The sequence below is a fragment of the Nycticebus coucang genome, chromosome 12, assembly GCF_027406575.1.
Source record: "Nycticebus coucang isolate mNycCou1 chromosome 12, mNycCou1.pri, whole genome shotgun sequence".
In the NCBI taxonomy this organism is placed as follows: domain Eukaryota; kingdom Metazoa; phylum Chordata; class Mammalia; order Primates; family Lorisidae; genus Nycticebus; species Nycticebus coucang.
This window is the reverse complement of record NC_069791.1, coordinates 72,120,655-72,142,970: the sequence shown is the minus strand read 5'-3', so window position 1 is coordinate 72,142,970 and position 22,316 is coordinate 72,120,655. Positions and strand designations below refer to the sequence as shown.

Below are 22,316 nucleotides of genomic sequence, written 5' to 3'. Positions count from 1 at the left end.
TTATAAATTTTGGAAAATGTCTTTATGGCACTATTTCAACTGTACCTAACCACCACACATGGACGTTTGGGGTAAATGTGGATTTCCAGCTGCCTCTCTGGCTGTCTAGAATGCTCCCTGCCTCTCCTAAGAGCCATGTGGCTGTGGGGAGCCAGAAAGCTGGGCAGATATCTTGACCACTCTCTGTGCCTCTTGATGCCCACACTGTGGCTTCTCTACCCAGCTCGGGATCTGCCTAGGGAGGTCCCTCACTTTTCAGGTATTCCCACTGAGGGCATGGAGTATCGCTGCCTCTCTGGAGGCAAAGAATGGGCTCTGGAAGGATCCTGAACACTGTCCTTCTTTCTCTTGTCTGGGTTGTTCATGGGGACATGGGGGTGGGGGTTTGTAATCCATATAGCACACTTGGGGAGTGGAATGAGTTGAACTGTGTCTCCCACAAGATGCTGAAGTCCTGACCCCCAATATAGTGGAAGAGGCCTCATTTAGAGATAGGGTCTTTGTAGGTGATCATGTTGAGACAAGGTCATTGGCCCAGACCCTAATCCAGTATGACCTGACAAAAAGGGGACATCTGGGCATGGTCACAGTAAGTACCCAGGAAGAACTCCACATGGAGATGAAGGCAGAGACGGGTTGTAGGAGACACCTGTGAGAAATACGTTGGCAATAAGGGATTGGGAAAGGGATTTAACATCAGGTAACATCATGGTCTCTTGTTAAAGCGCATGTAAGAGCATGTGACGAGAACACCGACGTTATAGCACAGCAGTCTCTACACCTGTGGTGTATTACTTCTATAAACAACCTCAGGAGAAGTGGCTGCAGGATCTGAGAAAGGGAACTAAGACTGACAGACTGCCACTGAGACGCTCGCTCCTTCTAATATTAACTGTGACTTCTAAGGTGCTTCAGCACCCAAGACCAGAATGAGACCTGCCCTGAATAAGCTGGTGCAGTGGCCTGCGTCCAGAGAGTTCAGTGGGCTGGGGCCGGAGACGCGGTGCCCCCAGGACCCGACAACGGGTGATGTGTCTATAAGCCAAGGAGTGCTTAAGGTCACCGACAAACCCCCAGCAGATGGAGAGGAGCACAGAGCAGATTCTCCCACCCTGTGCTCGAGAGACTAACCCTGCTGTCACCTGGGTCTCAGTTTTCCAACCTCTATACCACAAGAGTGTAAAACTCTGCTGTTTAGTGACATTTGTTAGGGCAGCCCTGGAAACTATGATTCTGAGGGCTCCTCCCATTCTTTTTCCACAAAGCCAAGAGACCCAAGTTCAGGGCAATGAGTTTCCTTCACTCAATAAGGGTCTTGAAGGAGATGAAAAGTGCTTGGATGAGCTTCTATTTGATGAGGTACCCTCACCTTCTTATGAGATTTGTAGAACTACCTGAAAGAATTTGTTGATTCTGAGAATTTGGGTACTTTCTATGCTCCTTCATTCTTTTGACTCCTCCCGTGGTCACTGGCCTAGACAGAGGGCAGGCCTCAGAACCTGAGCTTGGGTCTACCCCTTCGCTCTCCCAGCCCAGACTACTGGAGTGAGCTGCCCTCTCACCACCATAGGTGTGAATGCCACACTACAGCCTACGACTTGCTAGTTCTGTGCTTTTGCTTACCTGGGATACCCTTTGCTGGCATCTTGGTCCACTCCAAACCTATCTATGCTGCAAGACTCAGTGTTAAGTGCCACTTTCTCCAGACTGTGTGCTGGTTTCCCTTGGCTGGCAATGTTCTGAGCTTGAAAGGAACCAGGCGAGCCATCTTTGATGCCAGTCCCACCTTATCTGTACAAGGGGTGAGTCGGTGCGAACACCATCGTGACTGCTAGGTGGAAGGGCTTCCCTTGAGGTGTCCATGCAGCTACCAACTGGGAAGGGGGTCCTCCTGTGAGGGTAGGGTCAGTGTCCTTCTTGTCCTTATGCCCTCCACCTGCCACACCCACCCTCTGCCAGTATGTGGCCATTCGCTGCATGCCTTTGGAGGTGGCAAGTCACGCCTTGGCACAGAAACTCCCTACAGGAAGCAAGAGACTTTTGAATGGGAAGAGGTTTAGGGTAGAGTCTTAAGGCAAGGTTTGTTGAATGGTTAAGAAATCTATTTTTAAATCTGGTAGTTCAGAGCCTAGCTACTTCATGCACACATGTCACCTGAGGTAGAGATTCCCATGGCCTTAAAACCATTTTCAAGAAGCACCTCTATAAAGGCAGGACTGGGGCAGATCTACTTTTCAAGCTCACCTCCTGCCACTCCTCATACTCCAGCCACACCCGGCCACTCCCTCTTCCCTGAATACATGAGCAATTTCCCTTCCGTCTGGAAGGCGCCTCCCTGGAATGCTCCTTGATCCTGGGCTCAGCCCAGGGATCCACTCCCTGCTGCATGGGACTGTCCTAGAGTTCCGGAACTATAGACAAGGCTCCTCCCAGGGAGTTCCTGAATTCCTGGAAAGCCCAGACTGTGCTGCAGTGTCAACTGCCCTTTCTCTCAGCCATGAGCACACAGTAGGTGTTTAATACAGTTTTACCCTGTCAATGAAAGTCTCCCTCGATTGGTCAACTGTTTAATTTGCAGAAGTGAGAAATGGTTGAGAAATCCAGTTTCAAATCTTTATAAAAATGCTTAATATGCAAAGAGTTCTCTGTTCAGTAAGAAATTATTTCCTGCACTGTGATCCGATGACAGCTGCTTGGCTGGCGGCAGCCATGGGAGTGTCTTTTTCCTCTGCACACGCCCAAGAGTGCTCTTGTGACGTCTTCCTGCAGGGAGCCACACATCCTTACTGCAACAACATGCCTAGTGGCTTCGAAGGGACTGAACTGTTACCCTTTCAGCAACATTACTTTTCTAATGTTGAGTTTGGTTGTATGCAATAAGTATTACATTTAAAGACAACTGTCTACATGAAAGTATTTTATTCTAACTCTCAATCAGTATCTGCTTACAGCAGTATAAAAACTCAGAGTCCAAGTTTGAAGAGTAAGTTCACAGAATGCAGTGGGAGACCCCTGAGATTCAGAAGGGGTGAGAAAGTGTCTAGGTGTTTGGTGCCAACAAAGTAGTGCCATGGGTTTCAGCATATGGTGCTATTGCTCCCAGCCATACAACTCTGCCCACCGCATGTGATGGCATCTGCCAGGTTGGTGCTTCCCCACTGCCCACCCCTGGTATAGCCATGGGAATTGCTTTGACCAGTGGTATGGATGTGACAGTGCCACATGCCATGTCTGTGCATAAGATTGAAGAGTCACAACATGGTTCGGACATTGCAATTGTGCCCTCTTCCGTGAGAACATTTGACTTGACAAAAGCTGCCTCTTCCTCTGGGGATCTCCAAATAACTACCATCTGGTGCCAGGGCAGAGTCACAGCCAACACATAATATGACCAAGAACAGTCTTTTGTTGCCACAGTGCACTAACATTGAGTGTTGTTTGTTACTATGGCACCATCTAGTAAAAGCTGACTATCACGGGTCTTAACAAGTGGCAATAAATCTAAAAAGGTAGCAAAAAGTAAAAATATGGACTAAACAACCAATGTCTTGAGAGCCAAAGGATTTGGGTTTATTTGTTTTGATGCATGGTTGTTTATTTTGTCAAGAGGTGGGGGAAGGAGATCATGGTGGAGAAGAGTAGAAAGGGCACTAAATTTAAAACCAGAAGACTGGATTTAAGTCACGGCGCCCTGATGTGCTGGAGAAAAATGAGCCAGCTATGGAGTCTCTGCCTCTCTGAACCTCATGTTCCACGGCTAGGAAAGGGGAATGACGAGAATGCCCATCTTGCAGGTATCCTGAAAGGATGGCAAAAGGCAGATATGACAACGGTACAGCTATGAAACTAAAGCTAGTTTCCAGTGTAGGTGAACATCACTGACCCACGACGTGTTTTAGATGAACTACCTGCCACACAAATATGTATCAACTAATTGTGTCCAAGTTGTAGAGGGTTGGCATGAGGAGAATTCACATGCTCGGGGCATTAGTTATTGCACAGAGGAAATTGGCCACTTTTAAAAGAATTCACCAGTCTCTGTTTTCCCCCTAGAAGAAAGATATTTTCTTAAATACCATCTACAATGGGTTTCTAACAACTCCTTAGGGGGTTGCTTGTGCCTTAAAATAACATTCCCTGCAGGAAATCCCTGCAGTAATCAAAATCAACTTTGGCGTTATAATTTCATATCTACCTTTGACATTTCAGTCTTAACTGAAACCCTCTCATGATGTGTAGTGGGGATGATGAAGCCAAGCAGCCAGTGATCACCCCCACTGCAGCCCCTCCTCTCCACCAAGCATGATGTATCCTCCAAAATGGCCCTGAGCAGAACTAGGTAGCCACCTTGCCTCAATGGCTTCTCTTTATTTCCAAGGGATTCCTTGGGTTCAGCAACAGGGATTACTTGGGAAGACCAGCATGGGGGAGGCAGCTTCCTATAATTAAAAGCTTTAAGAAAGCCTTACTATCCACCACAGTTTATCTGGTCTAAACAGTGGGGAGTCATGAGATAGAACGACAAGAACCAAACTGTTCTCTAGTTTGGGGAAGAGCAAACTAAATAGCCTTTGTCAGAACAAGACAAACCTGGTGAGGCAGCGTTAGCAGAGCAGAAAAAGATGGAGGTGCTTTGGAGTTGAGCTATTAATTGTGTGATGTCTCTAAAATGGAAAAAAAATAAAGACCTCTTCACAGGCTTCTTCTGAATACTAAGAAGGATGTATGCAAAATACTTACAGCTGGGCTTAGCACATGTTGGGCCCAGGAGACTCGATTTGTACAGGGTGAAGCCAAAACCCCACCTGACGGGGTGGTGTGTGTCTATATACCACAAGGGTCTTGCACACCCAGCTCACAGTGGAAAAGATGACACTCTTGCATGCTGGTCTGCAGCAGACTTCAAGGACCTTCACAGGGTCCCTAGGAGCAGGTGTTGCCCTGCTAGGTCCCCCATGTGCCAAACAGCAAGGGGCCATGGCACACCAGTCATAAGGCACAGAGACAATAAGGTGGACTTTTATGAGAGTGCAGGGATACCAGGAAAGCATGAAACAGAAAGGTGGGTCTTCAGACTGTGTGGGGAGGATAACTGTGGCTTAAGAACTGCTGTGTGTACTGGAACAAGAAAAGTTCATTTTTCCAGGGTGCTTTCTGGGCCATAACGTAGGTGAATGCCAAGGGCTGGGATATGTTGTGGACATACCAGGGTTTGAACCTCACCTCCAACACTAAAACAGGTGTACTACTTTAGCTACTGAATTAACCTTTCTGGGCCTTAGTTTCTTTGCCAGAAAAGTGCTTCTCAGATGTTGTGAAGTTCAAAGCCTTGGCAGCAACTTGCTAAATGGTAAAGGAGCTGCCATATTACCACCCTCGCTTCTTTGAGGCAGGAAATAACCAAGTCACTCAGAACCTGCCCTAATCAACTCCCACCCTCATTATGATAAAACCCAGCACTGTGCGCAGGGGCTTGGTTTGGGGCCTGGGCCTACAAGGTCAGTGTTAGAACCATGTGTGTTGAAGAAAAGACGTACTTGAGGTTTGAATCCTGCTCTGGTATATACTGGCTGGGTTATTTGCAGGCAAGTTAATTAAATATTTAAGCCTTGGTCTCTTCATCTCTTAAGTGAGGGGAACAACCCCCTCCTAGAGTTTCCATGGCAGTGACAAGAGAATTTTCCACATCAAATATCTGGCACTCTAGACAGAAACCAAATCAACATCAGTAACTTTTCCCTAATAAACCCAAACTTAGCACTTTCTTTTTTTTTTTTTATTGTTGGGGATTCATTGAGGGTACAATAAGCCAGGTTACACTGATTGCAATTGTTAGGTAAAGTCCCTCTTGCAATCATGTCTTGCACCCATAAAGTGTGACACACACCAAGGCCCCACCCACCTCCCTCCTTCCCTCTTTCTGTCCCCCCCATAACCATAATTGTCATTAATTGTCCTCATATCAAAATTGAATACATAGGATTCATGCTTCTCCATTCTTGTGATGCTTTACTAAGAATAATGTCTTCCGCGTCCATCCAGGTTAATACGAAGGATGTAAAGTCTCCATTATTTTCTAATGGCTGAATAGTATTCCATGGTATACATATACCACAGCTTGTTAATCCATTCCTGGGTTGGTGGGCATTTAGGCTGTTTCCACATTTTGGCGATTGTAAATTGAGCTGCGATAAACAGTCTAGTACAAGTGTCCTTATGATAAAAGGATTTCTTTCCTTCTGGGTAGATGCCCAGTAATGGGATTGCAGGATCAAATGGGAGGTCTAGCTTGAGTGCTTTGAGCTTTCTCCATACTTCCTTCCAGAAAGGTTGTACTAGTTTGCAGTCCCACCAGCAGTGTAAAAGTGTTCCCTACTCTCCACATCCACGCCAGCATCTGCAGTTTTGAGATTTTGTGATGTGGGCCATTCTCACTGGGGTTAGATGATATCGCAGGGTTGTTTTGATTTGCATTTCTCTAATATATAGAGATGATGAACATTTTTTCACGTGTTTGTTAGCCATTCGTCTGTCGTCTTTAGAGAAAGTTCTATTCATGTCTCTTGCCCATTGATATAAGGGATTGTTGGCTTTTTTCATGTGGATTAATTTGAGTTCTCTATAGATCCTAGTTATCAAGCTTTTGTCTGATTGAAAATATGCAAATATCCCTTCTCATTGTGTAGGTAGTCTCTTTGCTTTGGTTATTGTCTCCTTAGCTGTACAGAAGCTTTTCAGTTTAATGAAGTCCCATTTGTTTATTTTTGTTGTTGTTGCAATTGCCATAGCAGTCTTCTTCATGAAGTCTTTCCCCAGGCCAATATCTTCCAGTGTTTTTCCTATGCTTTCTTGGAGGATTTTTATTGTTTCATGCCTTAAGTTTAAGTCCTTTATCCATCTTGAATCAATTTTTGTGCGTGGGGAAAGGTGTGGGTCCAGTTTCAGTCTTTTACATGTAGACATCCAGTTCTCCCAACACCATTTATTGAAAAGGGAGTCTTTCCCCCAAGGTATGTTCTTGCTTGGTTTATCAAAGATTAGGTGGTTGTAAAATGTTAGTTTCATTTCTTGGTTTTCAATTCGATTCCAAGGGTCTATGTCTCTGTTTTTGTGACAGTACCATGCTGTCTTGACCACTATGGCTTTGTAGTACAGACTAAAATCTGGTATGCTGATGCCCCCAGCTTTATTTTTGTTACAGAGAACTGCCTTAGCTATACGGCGTTTTTTCCGGTTCCATACAAAACGCAGAATCATTTTTTCCAAATCTTGAAAGTACAATGTTGGTATTTTGATAGGAATGGCATTGAATAGGTAGATTGCTTTGGGAAGTATAGACATTTTAACAATGTTGATTCTTCCCATCCATGAGCATGGTATGTTCTTCCATTTGTTAATATCCTCTGCTATTTCCTTTCTGAGGATTACATAGTTTTCTTTATAGAGGTCCTTCACCTCCTTCGTTAGGTATATTCCTAGGTATTTCATTTTCTTTGAGACTATGGTGAAGGGAGTTGTGTCCTTAATTAGCTTCTCATCTTGACTGTTATTGGTGTACACAAAGGCTACTGACCTGTGGACTTTGATTTTATATCCTGAAACATTACTGTATTTTTTGATGACTTCTAGGAGTCTTGTGGTTGAGTCTTTGGGGTTCTCTAAGTATAAGATCATGTTGTCAGCAAAGAAGGAGAGTTTGACCTCCTCTGCTCCCATTTGGATTCCCTTTATTTCCTTGTCTTGCCTAATTGTATTGGCTAGAACTTCCAGCACTACGTTGAATAGTAAAGGTGACAGAGGACAACCTTGTCTGGTTCCAGTTCTAAGAGGAAAAGCTTTGAGTTTTACTCCATTCAGTAAAATATTGGCTGTGGGTTTGTCATAGATAGCTTCAATCAGTTTTAGAAATGTGCCACCTATGCCTAATTAGAAAAGGATGCTGGATTTTATCAAATGCTTTTTCTGCATCTATTGAGAGGATCATGTGATCTTTATTTTTGCCTCTGTTAATATGCTGGATAATGTTTATAGACTTGCGTATGTTAAACCAGCCTTGCATCCCTGGGATGAAGCCTACTTGATCATGATGAATGACTTTTTTGATGATAAGCTGTAATCTATTGGCTAGGATTTTGTTGAGAATTTTTGCGTCTATGTTCATGAGTGAGATTGGTCTGAAATTCTCCTTTTTGTTTGGGTCTTTTCCTGGTTTTGGTATCAGGTTGATGTTTGCTTCATAGAATGTGTTGGGGAAGATTCCTTCTTCCTCAATTTTTTGGAATTATTTCTGCAGTACAGGAATAAGCTCTTCCTTGAAGGTTTGATAGAATTCTGGAGTGAAGCCATCTGGACCAGGGCATTTTTTGGTTGGAAGATTTTTTATTGTTTCTTTGATCTCAGTGCTTGAAATTGGTCTGTTCAGGAGCTCTATTTCTTCCTGGCTGAGTCTAGGGAGAGGGTGTGATTCCAAATATTGATCCATTTCTTTCACATTGTCAAATTTCTGGGCATAGAGTTTCTGGTAGTATTCAGAGATGATCTTTTGAATCTCTGTGGGATCAGTTGTTATTTCCCCTTTATCATTTCTGATTGAGTTTACTAGAGATTTTACTTTTCTATTGCTCGTTAGTCTGGCCAATGGTTTATCTATTTTATTTATTTTTTCAAAAAACCAACTCCTTATTTCATTAATTTTCTGAATGATTCTTTTGTTTTCAATTTCTTTGATCTCTGATTTGATTTTGGAGATTTCTTTTCTTCTACTGAGTTTAGGCTTAGATTGTTCTTCTTTTTCCAATTCCATAAGATCTCTTGTGAGATTGTTGATGTGCTCTCTTTCTGTTTTTCGAATGTAGGCATCTAAAGTGATGAATTTTCCTCTCAAAACTGCTTTTGCAGTATCCCACAGGTTTTGGTAGCTTGTGTCTTCATTGTTGTTATGCTCAAGGAAGTTAATGATTTCCTGTTTTATTTCTTCCTTCACCCATCTGTTATTCAACAGAAGATTGTTTAGTTTCCATGCCTTTGGGTGGGGTCGAGCATTTTTGTTAGAGTTGAGTTCCACCTTTAGTGCCTTATGGTCTGAGAAGATACAAGGTAAAATTTCAATTCTTTTGACTCTGTTGATATTTGTTTTGTGTCCCAGGATATGATCAATTTTGGAGAATGTTCCATGGGGTGATGAGAAGAATGTATATTCTTTATCTTTGGGATGGAGTGTACTATATGCGTCTATCAAGCACAGTTGTTCTAGGGTCTCATTTAAGTCTCTTATATCCTTGTTTAATTTCTGTTTAGAGGATCTGTCCAGCTCTGTAAGAGGAGTGTTAAGGTCCCCTGTTATTATGGTATTATCAGATATCATATTGCTCAGACTGAGTAAGGTCTGTTTCAAGAATCTGGGAGCATTTAAATTGGGTGCATAGATATTTAGAATTGAAATGTCTTCTTGTTGTATTTTTCCCTTGACCAATATAAAGTGACCATCTTTGTCTTTTTTGACTTTAGTTGCTTTAAAACCACATGTATCTGAAAATAAGATTGCAACTCCTCTTTTCTTCTGAATTTCATTTGCCTGAAAAATTGTCTTCCAACCCTTGACTCGGAGCTTTAATTTGTCTTTTGAAGCCAGGTGTGTTTCTTGCAGACAGCAAATGGATGGCTTGTGTTTTTTAATCCAGTCAACCAATCTATGTCTCTTCAGTGGGGAATTCAAGCCATTAACATTTATTGAGATAATTGATAAGTGTGTTAGTATTCTATTCGTCTTATTTTGTGAGAGTCCATTGCTTAGTTTTATCTTTTGCATCAGTGTGGAGGTTAGGTTCTGTCCTTTAATTTCTGAGTTCTTACTTTGCTGCTGATCCATTGTGGTGGTCAGTGTGCAGAACAGGTTGAAGTATTTCCTGTAGAGCTGGTCTTGTTGTGGCGAATCTCCTCAATGTTTGTATATCCGTAAATGATTTGATTTCTCCGTCAATTTTGAAGCTTAGCTTAGCAGGGTACAGAATTCTGGACTGGAAATTGTTCTGTTTAAGTAGATTAAAGGTAGATGACCATTGTCTTCTTGCTTAGAAAGTTTCATTAGAGAAGTCTGCGGTCACTCTGATGGATTTGCCCCTGTAGGTCAACTGGCGCTTACTCCTGGCAGCTTGCAGAATCTTTTTTTTTGTCTTGACTTTGGACAGGTTCATCACAATGTGTCTTGGAGAAGCTCGGTTAGAGTTGAGGCGACCTGGGGTCCCATAGCCCTCTGAAAGCAGTGTGTCAGAATCTTTGGTGATATTTGGGAAATTTTCTTTTATAATATTCTCTAGTATGGCTTCCATTCCTCTGGGGCATTCTTCTTCCCCTTCTGGAATTCCTATAACTCGTATGTTGGAACGCTTTTCATAAAGTCCCATAATTCTGACAGTGAACGTTCTGCTTTCTCTCTCTTCTTTTCTGCCTCTTTTACTATCTGAGTTATCTCAAGAACTTTGTCTTCTACCTCTGAAATTCTTTCTTCTGCATGGTCTAACCTGTTGCTGATACTTTCCATTGCATCTTTAAGTTCCCTGATTGACTGTTTCATTTCCTTCAGCTCTGCTATATCCTTTTTATATTCTTCATATCGTTCATCTCTGATTTGATTCTGTTTTTGGATTTCCTTTTGGTTATTTTCCACTTTATTAGCAGTTTCCTTCATTGTTTCCATCATTTCTTTCATTGTTTTCAACATGTGTATTCTAAATTCCCTTTCTGTCATTCCTAACATTTCTGTATAGGTGGAATCCTCTGCAGTAGCTACCTCATGGTCCCTTGGCGGGGTTGTTCTGGACTGGTTCTTCATGTTGCCTGGAGTTTTCTGCTGATTCTTCCTCATGGGTGATTTCTTTTATCTGTTTCCTTGCCCTAATTTTCCTTTCACTTCCTCTTGCTCTTTAAGTTCTCGTGCCTGTGGACTAAGGGTTACAGGACCAGAAGGGTGAGAAGGTTTAAGAGCAAAAAAGGGATGAAAGAAAGGAGGACCAAGTGATAAGAAAAAAAAAAGAAAAATAGAGAAAGGAGAGGGGGTGGGTAAAAGGAATATTGACAAAAAGAAGAGAGGCACAGAAAGAGGGAGACAGAGCAATATAGGTGTACAGTAGGGTACTTTGATACAACCTTAAAAAAAAAAACCACCTTCTGGGGGTGCCCAGTGGGGTGGTTCCCTTGAGGTCAGTAGCTCTTTGCTAACCTGATCAGACACAGTACCCCACCTCCACCAAGTAGAGAGGAAAGACAAAAATGCTATAAATCAAACCAAAACAAGCAAACAGAAAACTTTACGGGATAAAATTGGCTGGAAAAACCAAATAATAGTGGTAGAAACACTAACAAAAATGAAGTTCTGATTATTGAAATAGGCAGCAATGGGAAATTATAATTAAACTAGAAAAATTGAGAAAGAAAAAGGATCTGTATGGAAAAGGTTGAACTTAAAAAACGAAACAACAATCAACAACATCAAAATAAAAAAAAAAAAACAACCAAACCAAAAAAACAAACAAACAAAAAGAACACACAACCCCAAAAACAAAGCAGTATGTATATGTTATTGAATATTGTCTGGGCAACACGTGGTCTTCTGGGGTATGAGATGTTAATCACAGTTCTGATACGACTGGAGGCTGCTAGTTTCTCAAACCCCAGCAGGTAGACACCCTAAATCTCTCTTCAGCCCACTTAAAAGGCACTTTGAACTTATTCACTTACTGAGCAGAAGCTTTCTCAGGGAAGTGCTTGTCGCTGGAATCACTGCTGAAGTGGCTATCCACTTACCCTGTGTGTCAAAACTGGTCTCCCTCTGCCCCTGAGGGTTAGGGCTGCAAGGCGGCTCAGACCCCGCCCTTAGGCTACTTGGTCGCTGGGTTACCAGCTCCCACCCAATTCCAGCTCTGCGACCCTGAGGGCGGAGCTTGCCGGGGCAGATCGCTCACAATGTCTGCCTGTGACCCAGAGCCAAACACTATTAGCTCCGTCTGGCTCAGTGGCTCAGACTGGGGCCCTAGACAAAGGCCAAAGTTCTCCGCACTCCTGCTCAGGCTCTCCCCAAGGCAGTTCAGCTGAGTGCCAAGTCCAAAGACACCAAAACAGTTCACAGGTAAGGCCTTTCTGGTTTGCAGTCTCGCTGCTACTGAACTTACAGTTGCGGGCGGGTTTAGACGGATTGAACACACGCGACCACTTGCAGGTTTTCCACTGTTTTAGTCCTCCTCTTGGGGTCCAGAAGTCTCTCGCTGACTCCCTGTATCCTCTCAGGGGTGATGATAGGCAGATCCCACCAGCCAGAGATGCCTGGAGTCCTATATCCCCAGACTCACGGTGCCCAGATGCAAGGAAGCTGTTACTCGGCTGCCATCTTGCTCCACCTCCAACTTAGCACTTTCTTTACACTATACACCACAGGTTCACTACCAAACTGAGCAGAAACCCAAAATGCTTCAAGTCCTGAGGGACCAGAATGCTTTAACAATATTTAAGACACTGTGGTGACAGTAGCATACTTAGGGACAATCCACAAGCCTGTATACCCTGGGAATTTATGAGCTAATGATTTAGAAGTAAACATACACCATTAAAGGAATTTTCAAATTGATGTGCTCTGCTGGACTAGAGGCAAATAAAAGTCAACAAGGAAAGGGGAAAGGGAGGGGAGGGGGGGAGGGAGGGGGAAGAAGGGGGATTAATGGGATTACACCTGCGGTGCATCTTACAAGGGTATATGTGAATCCTAGTAAATGTGGAATGTAAAGGTCTTAGCAAAATAACTAAGAAAATGCTACAAAAGCTATGTTAACTAATGTGATGAAAATGTGTCAAACGATATATGAACCAAGTGTATGGTGCCCCATGATCATACTAATGTACACAGCTATGGTTTAATAAAAAAATAAATAAATAAATAAAAAAGTCAACAAGAACTGCGTGGTTGTGACAGAATAGTTTTGTCTCACTTTAAGTTTGGTTGCAGAATTTTTTCAAGAGCAAAACATGGTTTGAAGGGCCACATGAACTACTAGAAGTCAACTGTGAATGACCAAGGTCCTGTACAAAATAGATATGTACACAGGCCAAAGCTTTGGAGTTCTAATTTTAGCTCAATATGGCCATGTAAAAGGAACATACATATTTTCTGATAAAAGTAGCAGGTGCCCAGTGATTCCCCTCTATGTCTGCTTAATGTTTGGCAAAGGACTAGTCCTGCCATTGTCATAAGAGCTCCAGGGACAGAAACGAGAGGACCCCTGAGCGTGGGGAGGGCCCCCTCAGCTTACTGGCTGACCCTGAAACCACGTAGAGCAGTGGTTCTCAACCTTCCTAATGCCGTGACCCTTTAATACGTGACCCACAGGTTGAGAACCGCTGATGTAGAGAAGAGTAATTGGAAATGGGTGTGGGAGCCTATCTGCACTACAGCTTTGTTTCTCAAGGTTAAGTTCCTTCATGATTTCCAATACCCAGCATGGGAATTCAGGGAGGCTGAATCTGACCAACATTACTCCCCATCACAGGGCACTACACAGGATTTTACTGGGACGTTCCTCACTGCTCACAGAGGATGGATAGATTCCACAGGGGAGTGCTGGTCATAAAGACAATGCACTCAGACCTGGGTAATGGATGTAAAATTCCTTTCTTGTAGAAACTGACAGAAGTATTCCTTAACTTCCCCCATTCTCTGCAAAGTTTCTAACAGAGGAGAACTAGAGAAACCATGGAGAGTGAGTGTGGGAATTAGGCCACAGGGAGGAGATGTGTGGCCGAGGACACTACAGGAATAACAGCAAAGATGATAAAAATAGCAGCAAGCACCTCTACCCTGCCTTATGGTTTACAAAGCCCTTCTGTGTACATCTGACATTCTGCCTGTCAACATGTATCTGAGAGGCTGTCTTGGGGAAGAAAGATTAGCTGTCATCTCTCTTCCCAGAGTGTAAAACCAGAACCAACAGGTAAAAGCTACAGGGAGGCAGATCACAGCGGGAAAACTTCTGTCTATAGCAAGGCTCCTCAGAGGAGGAAGGTGACAGCTGCCTCTCATTCACTAGTTCATTCATTCCTTTACTCTGCCAATAAACTATTTAAGGAGGCTACAATGGGCTTGGTCAGTGTTCTGCCCCATCCTTTGGGGGACAGAGATTCCTACTTCTACCCCTAAAGAGCTCAGGAGTAGACGGTGTTGCCCTCCAGGGATAAATCACAGAAGGGTGGGAACCTGAGATTTTAAAACACCATTTTTATGAGTAGGTAATACCAGGGGTGCCAAAAAAAGTGTATACACATTACAAGTGATGTTATCTTTGTTCTGTGTATTATATTATGTATATACTTTGAGCATCTTATCATTGCAGGAGTCAAACATGACCTGTATTCACCTTTTGTTATTGGTCTTATTATTACAATTTTAATATAGCTTTTTCCCTTCTTAAAATGTGCACACATTTTTTGACACATTCTGTATACTATGTATGTATAGAATAAAATATGTAAAGGTATAAAAATGTAATATCTTGTTTTAGCAAGACTGCATGATACAAGATCAATACATAGGCATACCTCCAAGGTACTGTGGGTTTGGCTCCAGAACACCATAAAAAAAGTGAGTAAGACAAAAAAGCAAATATCGCAATAAAGTGAGTCTCATGTGTTTTTTGTTTTCCCAGCGCATATGAAAGTTACATTTATACGATACCGGCTACTAAGCGTGTATAGCTTTATGTCTAAAAAATTGATGTAAATTCCTTAATTTAAAAATAGTTTATTGCTAAAAAATGCTAATGATCACCTAAACCTTCAAGGAGTCATAACCTTTTTGCTGATGTCAGGTTTTGCCTCAATGGTGATGGCTGCTGACTGAGGTGTGGTTGAAGGTTGGGGTGACTGTGGCAATTCCTTACAGTAAGACAACAATGAAGTCCGCTGCACCGATTGACTCCTTCATGTACGAGAGTATGTGGTGCTGTCTGATTGCATTTTACCCACAGCAGAACTTGTTCAATACTGAAGTCAGTCCTCACAAACTCTGTTGCTACCTTATCAACTAAGCTGATGTAATATTCTTATCCTTTGCTGTCATTTCAACAATGTTGCCAGCATCTTTACCAGGAGTAGAGTCCATCTCAAGAAACCACTTTCTTTGCTCATCCACAAGAAGCAAGACCTCATCTTTTCGAGTTTTATTATGAGATTGTAGCAATTCAGTCACATCTTTAAGTTCCACTTCTAAGTCTAGTTCTCTTGGTATTTTACATCTGTAGTTACTTCCTCCACTGGAGTCTTGAACCGCTCAATGTCTTCCATAAGGGCTGGAATCAACTTCCAAATTTCTGTTAACATTGCTATTTGACCTCTTCCCATGGATTATGAACGTTCTTAATGGCATCTAGAATGGTGAATCCTTCTAGAAGGTTTCAATCTACTTTGCCTGATCTATCAGAGGAGTCAACATCTATGGCAGTTAAGCCTTATGAGTTATATTTCTTAAATAATAAGGCTTAACTGCCACAGGTGCAAGCGAATGTTGTGTTATCAGGCATGAAAACAATATCCACCTTCTTGTACGTCTCCATCATAGCCCTTGACCAGGGGATATGATACATTATCAATGAGCAGTAATATTTAGAAGGGAAGCCGTTTTCCTGAGCAATAGCTCTCAACAGTGGACTTAATAAGAGTCAGCCTGTCTTTTAAAGCTTTGAAGCCAGACACTGATTCTCCTCTCTAGCTATGAAAGTCATAGATGGCTTCTTCTTTCACTAGAAGGCTATTTGATCTATTGTAACTATGTTGTTTCGTGTAGCCACCTTCATCAGTGACTTCAGGTAGATCCCCTTAATAATCAGCTGCAGCTTTTTTCTTAAGCTGGAAACAGCTTCTTTCTTTCTTTTTTTTTTTTTTTTGCAGTTTTTGGCCGGGGCTGGGTTTGAACCCACCACCTCTGGCATATGGGGCCGGCGCCCGACTCCCTTGAGCGGCAGGCACCGCCCAGATGGCTACTTTCTTAAACCGCATGAACCAACCTCTGTTAGCTTCCAGCTTTTCCTCTGCAGCTTCCTCTCCTCTCTCAGCCTTCACAAAACTGAAGAGAGTTAAGGTCTTGCCTCTAGATTAGGATTTGGCTTAAGGAAATGCTGTGGTTGGTTTGATCTTCTATCCAGATCACTAAAACTTTCTCCCTATCAGCAATTAAGTCAGATGTGCTTTCTTATCCATGTGTTCACTGCAGTAGCACTTCTGACTTTCTTCAAGAAGTTTTGCTTTGAATTTACAACCTGACTAACTGACCCAAGAGGTCAGTCTGTCTGAGCTTTGACATGGTTCCGCACTAAGCTTAATTATTTCTAGCTTTTGATTTAAAGTGAAAGAGAACTCTTCCTTTCTCCAGAACACCTACAAGCCCTGGGAGGGTCATTACTTAGCCTAATTTCAATATTATTGTGTCTTAGGGATAGGGAGGCCCAAGGAGAAGGGGAGAGATCGGGGAAACGGATGGTCAGAAATGTAGTCAGAACACACAAGACATTTATTAAGTTCACTGTCCTGTACGGACATAGTTCATGGTGCCCTCAAAAAATAACACTAGTAACATCTACAATCAATGACAACAGATTGTATAATAGATATAATAATAGTGCAAAAGTTTGAGTCTGAGAGTTTGAGGTTTCTGTATTATGACACCACAGCACTCTACTAAAGGTGACAAAGTAAGACTCTGTCTCAAAAAAAAAGTTTGAAATAGTGTGAGAATTACCAAAATATGGCAAAGAGATATGCAGTGAATACATACTATTGGAAAAATGGTACTGATGGGCGGCGCCTGTGGCTCAATCGGTAAGGCGCCGGCCCCATATACCGAGGGTGGCGGGTTCAAACCCGGCCCCGGCTGAACTGCAACCAAAAAATAGCCGGGCATTGTGGCGGGCGCCTGTAGTCCCTCCCGAGGGAGGCTGAGGCAAGAGAATCGCTTAAGCCCAGGAGTTGGAGGTTGCTGTGAGCTGTGATGCCACGGCACTTTACCGAGGGCCATAAAGTGAGACTCTGTCTCTACAAAAAAAAAAAAAAGAAAAGAAAAATGGTACTGACGCAGGGTTGCCACAAACCTTCTGTGAAAAAGCACAATATTTGTAAAGCATGATACCCCATAGCCCAGTATAACCAAGTATGCCTGTATAAAAATCAACTATTGCTCTATACTTCAGCAATAAATGACTGCAAATGTATAACAGCATCTAGAAAACAATAAAATACTTAGAAGTTAAGTTAGCAAAAGAAGTACACAACTTAAACTCCAAAAACCATAAAACACTGTTGAAAGAAACCAAACCAAAAGAAAAGATACCCAATGTTCATGGATTAAACATTAAGATAGCAATAATCACCAAGTTGATTTATAGATTCAATATAATGCCTACTAAAATTCCAGCTGTCTTGGACAGTGCCTGTGGCTCAAAGGGGTAGGGCACTGGCCCCACATGCTGGCTGTGGCGGGTTCAAATCCATCCCCGGCCAAAAACTGGGGGGGGGGGGATTTCCAGCTGTCTTCTTTGCAGAAACTAACAAGTTGATCCTACGATTCCTATGGAAATGCAAAGGAGCTCAATAATTTTGAAAAAGAAAAACATTGTTGGAGGATTCACACTTCCCAACATCAAAACTCAACACAAAGCTATATAGTAGCGAAAGGATAGAGAAAAATCGAACAGGATTGAGAGCCTAGACCTAGAAATGAACTCTCACATATAGTCAAAACTGATTTTTGACCTAAGTGACAAGATAATTTGATGGTACAAATATAGTCTTTCAACAAATGGTGCTGGGACAACTAGATATTCATATGCAAAAAAACAAAGTTGGATGCCTACCTTACACCATATACAGCAATTAACTCAAAGGCCAAAATGGAAGAGCTAACTCTATAAAACATCTTTAAAAAAAATATGCAGGTGTAAATCTTTATGATCTTGGATTAGACAATGGTTTGTAGATATGATAGTAACAAAAGAAAAATAGATACACATTTCATCAAATGTATAACCTGTGCTTTAAAGGACAAAATTATCAAGAAGGTAAAAAATAAACAACACAGAGAATGGAAGAAAACTTTTGTAAATCGTATGTCTGATAAAGTACTCTAGAATATATAAGGGCCTCATACTATGCAATAATAAAAAGACAATTAATTGAATTAGATGATAAGCAAAGGATCTGAACAGACATTTCTCTAAAGACACACAAACGCCCAAAAAACATGGGAAAGGATAGTCAACATCAATAGTCTTTAGGGAAATGCAAATCAAAACCACAGTGTGACACCATTTCACACCCACTATGATGACTATAATTAAGAAGATAAGGGCTCAGTGCCTAGCTCAGCGGCTAGGGCGCCAGCCACATACACTGGAGCTGGTGGGTTTGAATCCAGCCTGGGCCTGCCAAGCAACAACGACAACAGCAACCAAAATATAGCCAGGTGTTGTGGCAGGCGCCTGTAGTCTCAGCTACTTGGGAGGCTGAGGCAAGAGAATCGATTAAACCCAAGACCTTGAGGTTGCTGTGAGCTGTGACGCCATAGCACTCTACCCGGGGCAACATAGTGAGACTCCGTCTCAAAAAAAAGAAGACCAAAAAAAGGATAATGGTAAGTGTTGGAAAGGATGTAGAGACACTGGAACCCTCTTACATTACTGTGATAGAAATGTAAAATAGTACAGCCACTTTCGAAAATATTATGGGAGTGTCTCAAGATGTCAAACATAGTCACTCTATTACCCCAGCCATTTGACTCCTAGGCACATAACCAAGAAAAATGACAACGTATACCTACACAAAAATATGTGTATGAATGCTCATAGAGCATTATTCATAATAGCTAAAAAGTGGAAAAAGACCAAATGGCCAAAAGAAAACATGGTGAATCCTTTTAATGGAATATCATTCAGCCATAAAAAGTAATGAGGTACTGATATATGCTACAACACAGATGAATCTTGAAAATATGCTAAGTGAAAAAAAAAAAGAAAATATGCTAAGTGAAAGAAGCTAATAGCAAAAAGCTTATGTATCTATGATTTCATTTATATGAAATGTTAAGAATGGCCAAATGTATAGAGACAGAAAATGGTTGCTACAGCTTGGGGTGAATACATGGAGAGTGCCTGCTAATGGGTATGAAGTTTCTTTTTGAACTGATGAAAGTGTTCTAGAATTAGATAGGGTGATGGTTGCACAATGTTATGAATACATTAAAAATCATTTAATTGTAAAAAGGAAAGAAAATAAACGAAAAGCAAAAGTTATAGTAAAAAGTAAGCCTGCCTCCCATCCATGCCCAGCTGCTGCCCAGCCACCAGGCCTGGAGATGGGGGTTCTCTCCTGCATCTTTCCAGAGACATTTTATGTATTCACAAGCACCTAAAGACACACATTGTCTTCCTTTATTTTTTTTCTCCGAACACAACTGGAAGGATATAACAGATACTGCTCTGCATCTTTTGGTTTGACCACTGAAGGTGAGTTTTAAAGAAGATAAAGATCAGCTTCATATTTAGTGGAAGAGCGCCGTGCGAAGGCGTACAGACATGGAAATGAAATAGCCTGTTCAGAGAAGGGAAGGGATCTGTTGTGCCTCGGAGCAGGGGAGAATAGGGCAGCATGAAGGAAGAGGTAGGCTGCGGCCAGGCTGTGCAGGAAGGTGCAAGAAGACAAAGGGCACTGTGCCTGGGGTGGCGGCTTTATGCTGAAAGGTACAGAGAGCCCGTGAGGATGCTGATTAGGGAGTACCACGGAGTGATCACTCAGGATGCAATGGCAGCACCACAGGAGGTAGAGAGACCACTCCAGGAAGGAGATGGAAGAAGCTGTGCATTGGGAAGTGAAACCGAGGTCAGGGAACCCAATTCACAGAGCCTGACGGTGGGAGTGAGTCCTTCCTGAGTCCGGCCAGGGCAAATGGGACTGGTGATCCCCCGAGATGGGGAATATGGAGGTGATCATGTCTGGTGACCACAGAGCATGTGGGAATGTAAACAGGGTGCTCCAGGGAGACGTGATGTGGACCAGAGATAAGAATCTGGAACCATCAGCTCCCAGATGGTCCAGATAAGGTTCCTCGAGGAGTGTGGACAGGACAGGAATGCAGTGAGAGACCCAGAGGCTGTGGCTGGATCCTGGAGAATTCTGGGATTCTGGTATTTAAGAGGTCAAAGGACCTTGGGGAGTATCTGATTAATAATAGTAGCTACAATGCACTCTGCACTACTTATATGCCATGATCTTTAAGTATTAATATATACAAATAAAGTACAAGGTAGATTTTCCATTATGTAGATGAAACAGAAACTAAAATGACATACTCAAGGTCATGTTAGTAAGTGACAATGTCAGGATTCAAATCCAGCTCTGTCTTGACTCCAAAATCAATGATTTGTCTCATTTGGTTTTCTTTGCTCCTCTAAGTAGGAACCTCGGAGAGAAGCAAGGAGAAAGTAAGAAAAGGGAAGGAGTCCACACCCAGCAATCTGCTCCCATGCCTGCCAAGGCGTCTTGTTCAACAGAGACAATTCCTTAACAAGGATCCTAGGAATGCCAGATCTCTGAGTCTCCACATGCCTATGGCAGGATGTCACTGCTCCTAGGGTGATGGCACTTGTCAACCCGTGTTTGCCCTGGGAGGATACCTGACCCCTCGTCTCTGGGCCAGACTTCCCATCCTGATTCCTCCCATAATACTAGTGATCTCTGGGGATAAATAGAATTTGAGAGCTGGGGATGGGGAGATCTGAACCAGGAGCTAGAGGAGAGCACAGCTGTGTCCTTCCCCCACAGAGCCCTGGGAACTGGTCTTTTTCTCTTTCTATGCTCCTGCAGAGAACTTGGGATGAGTCTCTCTTCTTACACTGGAGAATAAAAGCGTTAATCACACAGGTTTTTCCCTCTTCTACTTCTGAAGCAATTTCAAGACACCCCTCAAGCTTTATGGAGTAAATATGGGCTTTGGGGTCAGATGCTGGAGTCCATGTTCTAGCTCTATAGCTGATAAGCTCTGTCTGTGGCTTTGAGCAAGTTACTCCATCTCTCTGGGACCATTTGCTCCTCTCCACAGCTCAGGCTGAGTTGCTATGCAAATGAAATGTGATAACACATGTGAGGCTTCTGGCCCACAGCTGGCTCAAAGAAATGCCCCCCCCCCCCCGAACCAGGTACCCAAAGGGCTGTGCTAACAGTCTGCTCTCAGAGGAACCAGCTTTCCAAGTCCATCTCTACTTCCTACCAATGGTGGACCAAGGTGGCCCTTCCCCTCTAGGTCCTTGTTCATGGCCAGGACAGGACATGATTCCTGAGCTAGAAAGGTGGGAAGAGGTCTATTCGATCCCCCATTGAGCTTGGTGACTGCTGGCCCACCTGTCTGGAACTAAGAGGGGCACAGATGAGCATGTGGCTCGTTGAGTTCTGAAGTATTTGCTGGAGGTGGAGAGTGACAAGAGGGTGGCACCTGGCTAGGTATATAACAAGGCTCCAGGAGCCTTGGAGTCCATGAGAGGTCTGCAGCTGGGGACCCAGACCACATCTCTGTGCCCCTGCTCTGCCCTTCAAACTCCCTTCTATCCTCCTGCCCAGTTACTTGGGTTGGGGATAATGCCCCTAGCATGGGGTGGTGGGGAGGGCTGCAAGAGAGCATGGACATAAAATTCTGTGCAAATAATTATTAGTAATGGGAACCAGGGCACAGCTGGAAGAAGAATGGTGGAGGGGCAGGATGTGAGCCGCTTCACATTCAAGCAACAAAACTTCTTGGGGCTGTCGGATGTCAAACAGCACTTTGTGCCCCTGCCTTAGAATCACACACAAATGGACATGGCCTGCCTTCTGGCCATCTGGTCCTTGGTGTCAGTTTCACTTAAGGAATTACTGCATTAAATTGATGGAACATTAGTAAAACTAATTAACATCCAGCTGAGTTTTTCCAAGGGAATAGAGATCTACAGAAAATAAAATAATAATTTCAATTCTACAACATTCAAATAAATACTATATGACTGAGTTTTCAAGTTAAGATTATTTTAGACCAGGAAAAAACATGAAGAGTCAGCCTACTCTTATAAACAAATACAATATCAAACCACATTCATCATGTGAGGTGACAGAGGCCCTGAAAGGCCAGCTGATCTGGTAAACCTCCAGGGCAGTACCAGGTCAGGCCTCAAACCCAGGTCTCAAACCCAGGTAACTCTAGGGCCAGTGTTCTTGCTGACATGTTCCTAAACTGGGTTAGGAACAGAAAGAGACAGGACATA

At 42.9% G+C, this 22,316-nt stretch overlaps 1 protein-coding gene across 4 annotated transcripts in view; it reads right to left on the bottom strand.

The window, feature by feature from the left end:
* The window catches only part of CUX1 (cut like homeobox 1), a 383,513-nt gene that overhangs the window by 175,772 nt on the left and 185,425 nt on the right, over positions 1-22,316 (bottom strand). The gene's annotated exons all lie outside the window — the stretch shown is intronic.